Below are 8040 nucleotides of genomic sequence, written 5' to 3' on the forward strand. Positions count from 1 at the left end.
GTGATAAACTCCTTTGTCATGGATTGGGAAACTATCCTATCGGATAAAATGGCTAGTCAAATACTGGATTATAGAAAGAATAGATTTGTCACTACCCGAGTTGTGCCCCCATTCTATATGAGTGCTTACATAATGGACACAATTTGTTTTAATTCCGACTTTCCCATCCTTGGATGGAAATGGACTGTTCAGGATCCAACCCCCATTCATATTTACCATAAATACTTATGGAATTCTGAATACAAGAATCATTTATACAGGATTTGCCATGGTTTCATTTTACCTATCCATCAAGATATCTTAATAAACCTGCTCCTCGGTTGTTTGACGAGGCTAGCATTGATTTAACCTCAATCAAAAGTTGGTTCAGGGAAGAGAGGTTCACCTATATTAGGGTTTTTGGCAGTATTACAGATCCTCATGTCCTTCCGCTTTACATTCCAGATAAGCTATTAGCCAGGGAAGTAGCCTACCAGATAGTGGAAAAAGGGATGTCTAGAAACCTTAAAGACTCCAAGAAATAGTTGTGGCCTCCCTTTCCTCTTTGCTGCAGCACCTACTCATTGCATGATTTTAAACATGCTGAGAAAGAAGCAGACAAAAAAAAGGATTTGAGTCTAGCGGTTATCCCTAAAAGACAATATGATCCAAATAAGGTTGCTTTCAATTTCACCACTCAGGTGAAATTTAGTAGATTCATACATGAGGAAGATGAGTTTGATGACTTATTTGCTTCAACAGAGTTATTCTCAACAGTAATTCATTTGGCAAAATTCAAATTGGGAGTTGAGAAAATGGACAAATTCATGGAATACAGGACACAGAGGTTATTGACAGTACCTCTGGATTTATTAAATACTACACCAATCATTCAGAAAGCAGAGCACAATGAAGAGTAGGTTATAGAAAAGATTTCTGGGGAAGGTGAAACAAGTGATAAGGCCAGTGAACCACTAAGAACTGATGTTCACATTGATCCCATATTGATTAAAGAATGGGGGCAATTTGATCAACAAATCAAAAGTCAGAATGATCCTCAAAACATTATCACATTAGCATCTCCCAGAACACAACAACCCATTATTCTTGATATTATGATTGAAGGGACACCCAACAAAGACACATCTCAAAAAGAGATATAAATAATCCTTGAAAATCCTTCAGGAGAGATTACATTGAATATTGAGAAAATTCCACCCTTGGATGTGTTTTACAACCCAAAACACAGGGTTGTAGTTAAGAGGTAGAGGAAAAAGAGGAAAATAGACCAAACATCATCCACAATTCCTTAATCTAAATTTATGAATGTTATATGGAAGGATTTAGAGGTCAATCCTTCTAAGGATTTGACTAAGTTATCTCAATTTGCAGGGGCATACACAGTTGCTACAATTGATAAGGCAACTGAAGTTAACCAATTGATCAAAGAAAAGGATCATAAGATTAATCAGCTTGAAGAATAGTTAGCAGCAGAGAATCAAAAGATTAATCAGCTTGAGGAACAGTTAACGATAGATAAACATAAGAATGAGCAGCTTGAAGAACAATTAAATCTGGAAAAAAAGAAACTTGACCAGCAGGTCATTCAAAGATAACAACAGCTGTCTTAAGAGCTCAAGCAACTTAAATTGACATATCAGCAAGAGATTAAATCTAAAGAAGAGCAAATCACATAGTTTCAACTCTCTATAGAATAGTTCAAAGATTATCCCAAGGTTGAGGAGTTTAAGAAGGAAGCCCTAGAAGCAAATAAGGCTTTATCTCAGCAACTTAATCTACTCTGCCTAAAAATAGCTCTTATTGACCCATTATGCATCACAACGACATCATTGATTGACCAAGCAGTTAATACCAGGTTAGAATTTGAAGATGCAGATGATAAAGTCACAAATTACCTCTCCTGGCAAAGCACAAAAGAAGGAAGAGCTGCTAAAATACCTAAAATTCAAGACTCTCATAAAGAGATATTGTTTTTAGAATGGGAAACACAGTTGATAGAAGTAGAAAGAGCTACCTCCAGGGCCAGGTGTTATAAACATTTTTGTGCCTTACAGCATGAAGCATGAAATGTCCATAATCTAAGGGATCCAAAGTCCCTAAACATGTTGTTCCTACCCCTAGAGGAACAAGGTCAGCAAACCACAGCACTAAATATCAGTTCTCCACTTGAAAACACTCAAAAACAAGCAAATTCTGGATCATGTCAACTGCTCCACTGAGCATCTGCGCTGAATGTCAAGTGCTCCACTCTGTACCTGCGCTGAATGTCAACTGCAAAGAAGGCCACCTGCGCTGAGCGTACTTGGACAAGTGGCACAGTCATTCCTCAAGGTGTCAGCGCCCAGGAAGCTTCCAAAATGACACTTGGTTCAAGGAATTCGCCTGGTGATGAGTAAGAGGGTCTAGATCTCCAAGTGGAAGCAAGAACCTCCAAGTGGACTCAAGAACTGAAGAATAACTGAAGTGAGAGAGGACACTAGTCAGCTCTCAAGCTGACTCATCCTTTCTCCAAAACTCCTATATATAGAGCTCTCTCATGAGGTCTAAGGAGGCTGGAATCTTGTGAATGTAAGGAAGTGCTGTTGGTTTGAGTTTAGAGCTATTGGGTGATTTGCTTTGAAGGAGGTGAAGAGGAGATTTCTTTCTGCTGGGAAGGTGATGCTGGATTGGGCCTCTTATGGTTGTATCACTTCCTGAACTTTACTTCTTCCATTAATAAAGCATTTGAGGTTCTTCTATATGCATGTGTCTCAATGATGTATTGTCATACTTGTGTATTTGATTTATTCTAATCCTTGAATCAATTATGAATGTATGCTTCTTGTAGTTTCCCTCTCTTGCCATTTTGCAGGATCTTGGTGTAGCTGGGCCAGTGAAAGAGCAAGGAGCTGGGAGCAAGCAGCAAGGAGAGAAGATTGGATCAACCATTAGCGAGAGATATCGGTTAGTGGATCTCTTTCTCCCCTATTTTACTTTCATAAAGAAGAAATCTTAGATAGCTTTGCTTCGATTGTTGCTGAGGTACTATCACCCTTAGAGTGGGATAGGGTCATTCCGTATTGGATACTTTTCCCAACAACAAACTGGCGACTCCGCTGGGGAACGTATCTTGTTTGGTTGTTTGTGTTTTTGCTATTCATTTCCTAAACACAGGGAGTACCGAATCGAACTGCATTTGGATCTTTCAAATGCAAAGTAGAGGGCAGCTACTCTAGCTCAGTTTCTGGGCATGTTTATGATTTGAAGAGCTGATCCACAAGGACTCTAAACAGCTCTTAGTGATAGCTTTTCATCCTCCTAATTACCCTTTAGTGTGTACTTGATTGATAGCTTTTGATTTGGCCAAAAACTGTGAATTTTTGAGCAATCTGGTGAGCTCCAGTATTGTAGCAATAATGCTACAACTCCTGGGGCTTCCTGTCTCTTAATTTTATCAACCCGATAGTTCGTACAAACTTGGAAGCGACGGTGCTGTATGCACAAGTACTAGCTCTTGTCGCAGCTGTCACTTGGTCAGCTGGCACAAGTTCGCTAGGGCTCAAGCCAACTTCTATAGGCTCTCAGAAGAAGCTTGTTAAATGATGGACGAAAGCTAGCTCAAAGAAGACTAATCTACTTGGCAAAAATGAACTGAAAGCAAATCAAAGCATAGAAACCCTAGGAAACCCTAATTTGACTAGTCTAACCTCTATGATGCAAAGAATGTGAATGAAACTTCTACCAATGCTGCCATTACTTCTAGTAAGTGAAATTGCATGAATCTAAGCTACTTGCATCTGAAAAGACATGTTTTTGTATTTCTTTCTTAAGTGAATGAAGTGATTGTGATTTTGTTCTTATTAGGGTTTGGTTGTGCAGAGGAGGTGCAAGGAGGAAGGAAAGCTTGGGAAAGGTTGGGGAGGCTAGGAGAGGTCCCCAAGGATCCTCAGCATCCGTCCATAGAGGTTCCTCACGTTCAGAGGCTCAGCAACCGAGTGAGTGGCCTCCTACAGGATGTCTGCAGGGGATTCTACAGGAAACTCAGGGATTTCTACAGGATGTGCTGTAAGTGGAAGTTTTGGGTGATGGTGAAGGGATGGAATGGTTTGGGTGGATAGGTAAGGTGGAGATGAGACTTGTGATGACTCAGGGGCAGAGAAATAGGACAGAGAATGAGTGCACGAAGTGGTTGGTGGATAGAAGGATGGGATCAACAAAAGGACAAAAGGATGAAGCTACGTGGTAATGAAAGAGTTGGAAGGTGAACCAATGAACAACAGTATAAAGCGTGTAGAGGAATGTGCATGAAGCTGTGATGAAGGTGTATGGTGCAAGAGTGAAGTGCATGGAAAGATCTATCATAAACGAGACTATGTTGCAGCATGTATAAAGTGAAGAACTACGTATTTTTGTGGTTGGTATAGGCTGCACTCCAATCTCCAAACAGAGATGGCAGTGGAGACTTCCTCAACCTTTTTCCTTGGAGCTCCAATGTATTATCAACCTGCTAATCTAACTAAACAACCGAAAGCAATTCAACCATAAGCTAAACTCATTCAATCTCATAAAAACTAACTCAGCAAACCTGTAATTTTGAATTGCATGGTAAAGCAATGAACTAAAGTGCTGAAACAAAAAGAAATTAACATTACAAAACAGAGGAGGTCTATTGCTCTCTTAAAAACTCAGAATTGGATCAAAAGCTACCTATCTTTATTGAATAATCATGAATCTAATGACATGCCAAAACTGGCTTACAAGGAGCAAAAACCGAGCTACAACATGACTAACCAAATTGACTAACTAGCTATCCCCAAATTGACTAACTAGCTACACAAAATGACTACACACTAGCTAACCAAAATGAGGCCCCAAGCCTTCTTATTTATACAATTTGAGGACCCAACAGTCCTCCTAAAAGTTAGGGACTTGGCTGCCCAAGACTTGTAGTTAACAGCAGTCCAACTTGACTTGCTTGGCTGCCCTTGAGCTGATTGATTCGGTGGCCCTTGAACTCCGAGCTGATGGTGGAGAATTCGAGGTAAGGGCCCATAAATGAGGGGGACACCTTCCTACAAATCCTCTAGCTTGTTCTCCCACGAATTTGGCTGCCAAGTGCTCATTAAGACCTTCAAATTTGTCTCCAAGTTGACCAAAAAGGCTACACAAAGCACCCATTAGACTTGTTGGCATAATGACTAACCAAATTCACTCTATTAACATAAAAATAATAAAAAACATGCAATGAACAAATGAGAATGGTGGACTAAGCCAAATTAGGAGGTTGAATGAGCCCAAATAATTGTACATTTTTGGGGCTCATCATCACCCCCCTACTAAAAGTGTTGCTCATCCTCTGAGCAACCAAATCTCTCCCCTTGTCTCTGATGGCCCTGGTGACTTCCTTGGCTAGCATCTCGGCCGATTTCTCCTTTGGCTTCCCTCTTTTCAAACTTTCCTGTAGAAACAGTCTTGTAGTGGCTTTTTTTGTCATCCTGTAGAAACAGTCCTGTAGTGGCTTTTTCTGTCTTCCTGTAGAAACAATATTCACTGTTTTGGCCTGCTTGGCTGAGGCTGCCTTCTCATTGACCTGTGCTGTGGTTGCCTTGGGTGTGTCCCTACTTGTTTGGCCCTTTTCAGTCTTCTCTGCTCATGCTTGCAACCGCTTCTCCCTTGGCATTTGTGTTTTTACTTAACCCACAGCTTTGGCTTCAGCAGCTTGTCCTCTTTCTTGCTTTTCCTTCTTGCTTTTTCTGTGGTTTTTCCTGTGATGGCTTGTCCTAGGTTTTCTTTCCCTTAGCTTCCTTACCCTTAGTTTTCTTCTCTGCCTCACTATCTTACTTCCTCATGCTCTGTTTTGGCTTGTGCATTGACCAGAATGGGAATTCTGTATATGGCTTCCTCCCTAGGATGTGGAGGACAGTATCCCTCAAGTGCTTGTCCTTTGCAAACCATTCAACTAGTCCTGTCATGTTTTTCACTCTATCGAGTCTTGCCATAGAAAAGATAATGGGCTTTTTACGGTCATTAAAAATACGCATGTGTTCAGCTGCCTGTTCAGGATTGAACAAGAGTTCCTTAATTGAACCATGTAAAGCAGTAAGATGGTGCTGCTTCTCTATATAAGGGAAATAAATCTGCATGTCTGCTCCAGGAGAAACAATGTTGAATCTGGGATCAAAAAAATCAATTCCATGAACCACACGATAAAGACTAGGAAGGGTGAAAGCAGTGTGGCTCTCATACTGTCCCACAGTATCCTTGCTTCCAGCAATGTGCTAGTGATAATAAAATCTGCATGATTCATTGCAATTAGCTCTGCAGTAATTGGCAAGAGAAATGGTATTCTCCTTCATATTGTTTCGCTATATGTCTGAATATGGGTATTTGGTCTTCTCCAAAGCATGGGCCATGTTGCACTGAGTGGTTTCTTGTCTATGTGAAATCAGAGATGCAACCAAATTTCCATCATTGTAATTGCCAATGATCAGATCAGGTTGACCTTTTAGCTCTGCCGTTACTTCATTTAATACACCCTCTGAAAATCTTTCCGAGTAAGGCCACACACCAAATCGAGAAACCCATTTCTGCAGAGCTCATTTTGCTGTTGTAAAGGGTACCCGGAGTATCCTTGAATGTTGTGTTCCACGAATTCTTTCAATTCGTTGGTTGCATGTTGTACCATAGGCCTCAGGAATCAACCGAGTCACCACAATAATTTCAGGTTTGATCTCCAATCCTTGATGTTTTATCTTTAGCAACATTTCATTTTTCAATGCATGGGAAAACAAGTCCACCACCTCAGGGATTTCCCATAACTTCTTGGAGTCCGAAGGTTCTTTTCTAATGAACCCTCCTAGCATGAAAAAAACTCTGTTTTTGTTGTTCTGAACTCGCCTGCTTGTGTACAGAAGGAGGACTTCGGGATTTCTCTACACAGAGCGCAGAGCTACGTCTCTGTTATGCACAGTCATATAAAATTCACAATTTTTCACCGGTAAGCCTTAACAGTGTCTCAATTTTTCTACAAGAGGGATTTTAATTGAAGACCTTGAAGAAAATCTCACATGCAGACCACGAGGACAACTCCAGGCAGCAATAAGAAAATGGATTTTGAATTCATAGAAAGACTTGCATACTTCAGTTGAAAATTTAGCAACAATCTGTGAGTTTCAGCTGAGCGTCCCCTGAATTACTGCGTGACTTGTGGTGAGGTGGCAAAAACATGCGTGGTGGCTTTTTCAAACTGAAGTGATGTTATGAACTGCTGTTGTTAACTATTTGTTCTCTGCTTGTATTCAATTCCATTAGTTGCACTAGAGTTTAGAATATCCCCAACTGACTGTGTTTTGTTTTTGAACTTCACGTGAATGGCTGATCCATGCATGCGTGATTTTTGCCTTGCTGAGTGCAATTGAACGTGGCTCCCTTCTTGGCTGAATCCACTCATCTCATTCATTCATGCATTGCTTTAGATTAGATCTATGCAAACAAAGGAACAAGGTTAAGTCACGTACCTCGAAGTTGAATGGCTGCCGTGAGCTGTTGTGGGCTGTCATTGCTGCATGCATTTGATTTTATGGTTGCATGATGGCTTGGTTGCTGATTCATGGCTGGTTTTCTTGTGCAGGTGTCCTCTGGCCAGATGCATGCAACAAGAGTTCATTTCCACGTTCAGATCTGCATCCTGAAATTGCTGCCATTGAATTTTCACAGGACCAGAACTTCTTTTTGCCATTTCTCCCAAACGGCAAACCAGATTGAGCTGAAACTTGGTGGGCATGTTCCCACCATCATTATTCATCTCCCATAGCAAATTCGTGATCAATGGATGCACGGATTTCGAGAAAACTGGAAAATGGCTGAAGATTTCAGAGGTCGATTTCTCGGAAACCGTGCATCGGAATCGGCTGAAACTGCTTGGGTAGGCTACTATCACTCACATGCATATCCCCATGAAACAGGTTTTGAAACGGATGGACGGATATGGCGAAAATGCAAAAATGGCTGATGGTGATGGAGGCTGATTCCTTGGAAACCGTGCACCGGAATTGGCTGAAA

Source organism: Pinus tabuliformis, chromosome 8, assembly GCF_031772625.1.
Source record: "Pinus tabuliformis cultivar Carrire ecotype Pingquan chromosome 8, CPIR1, whole genome shotgun sequence".
Lineage (NCBI taxonomy): Eukaryota > Viridiplantae > Streptophyta > Pinopsida > Pinales > Pinaceae > Pinus > Pinus tabuliformis.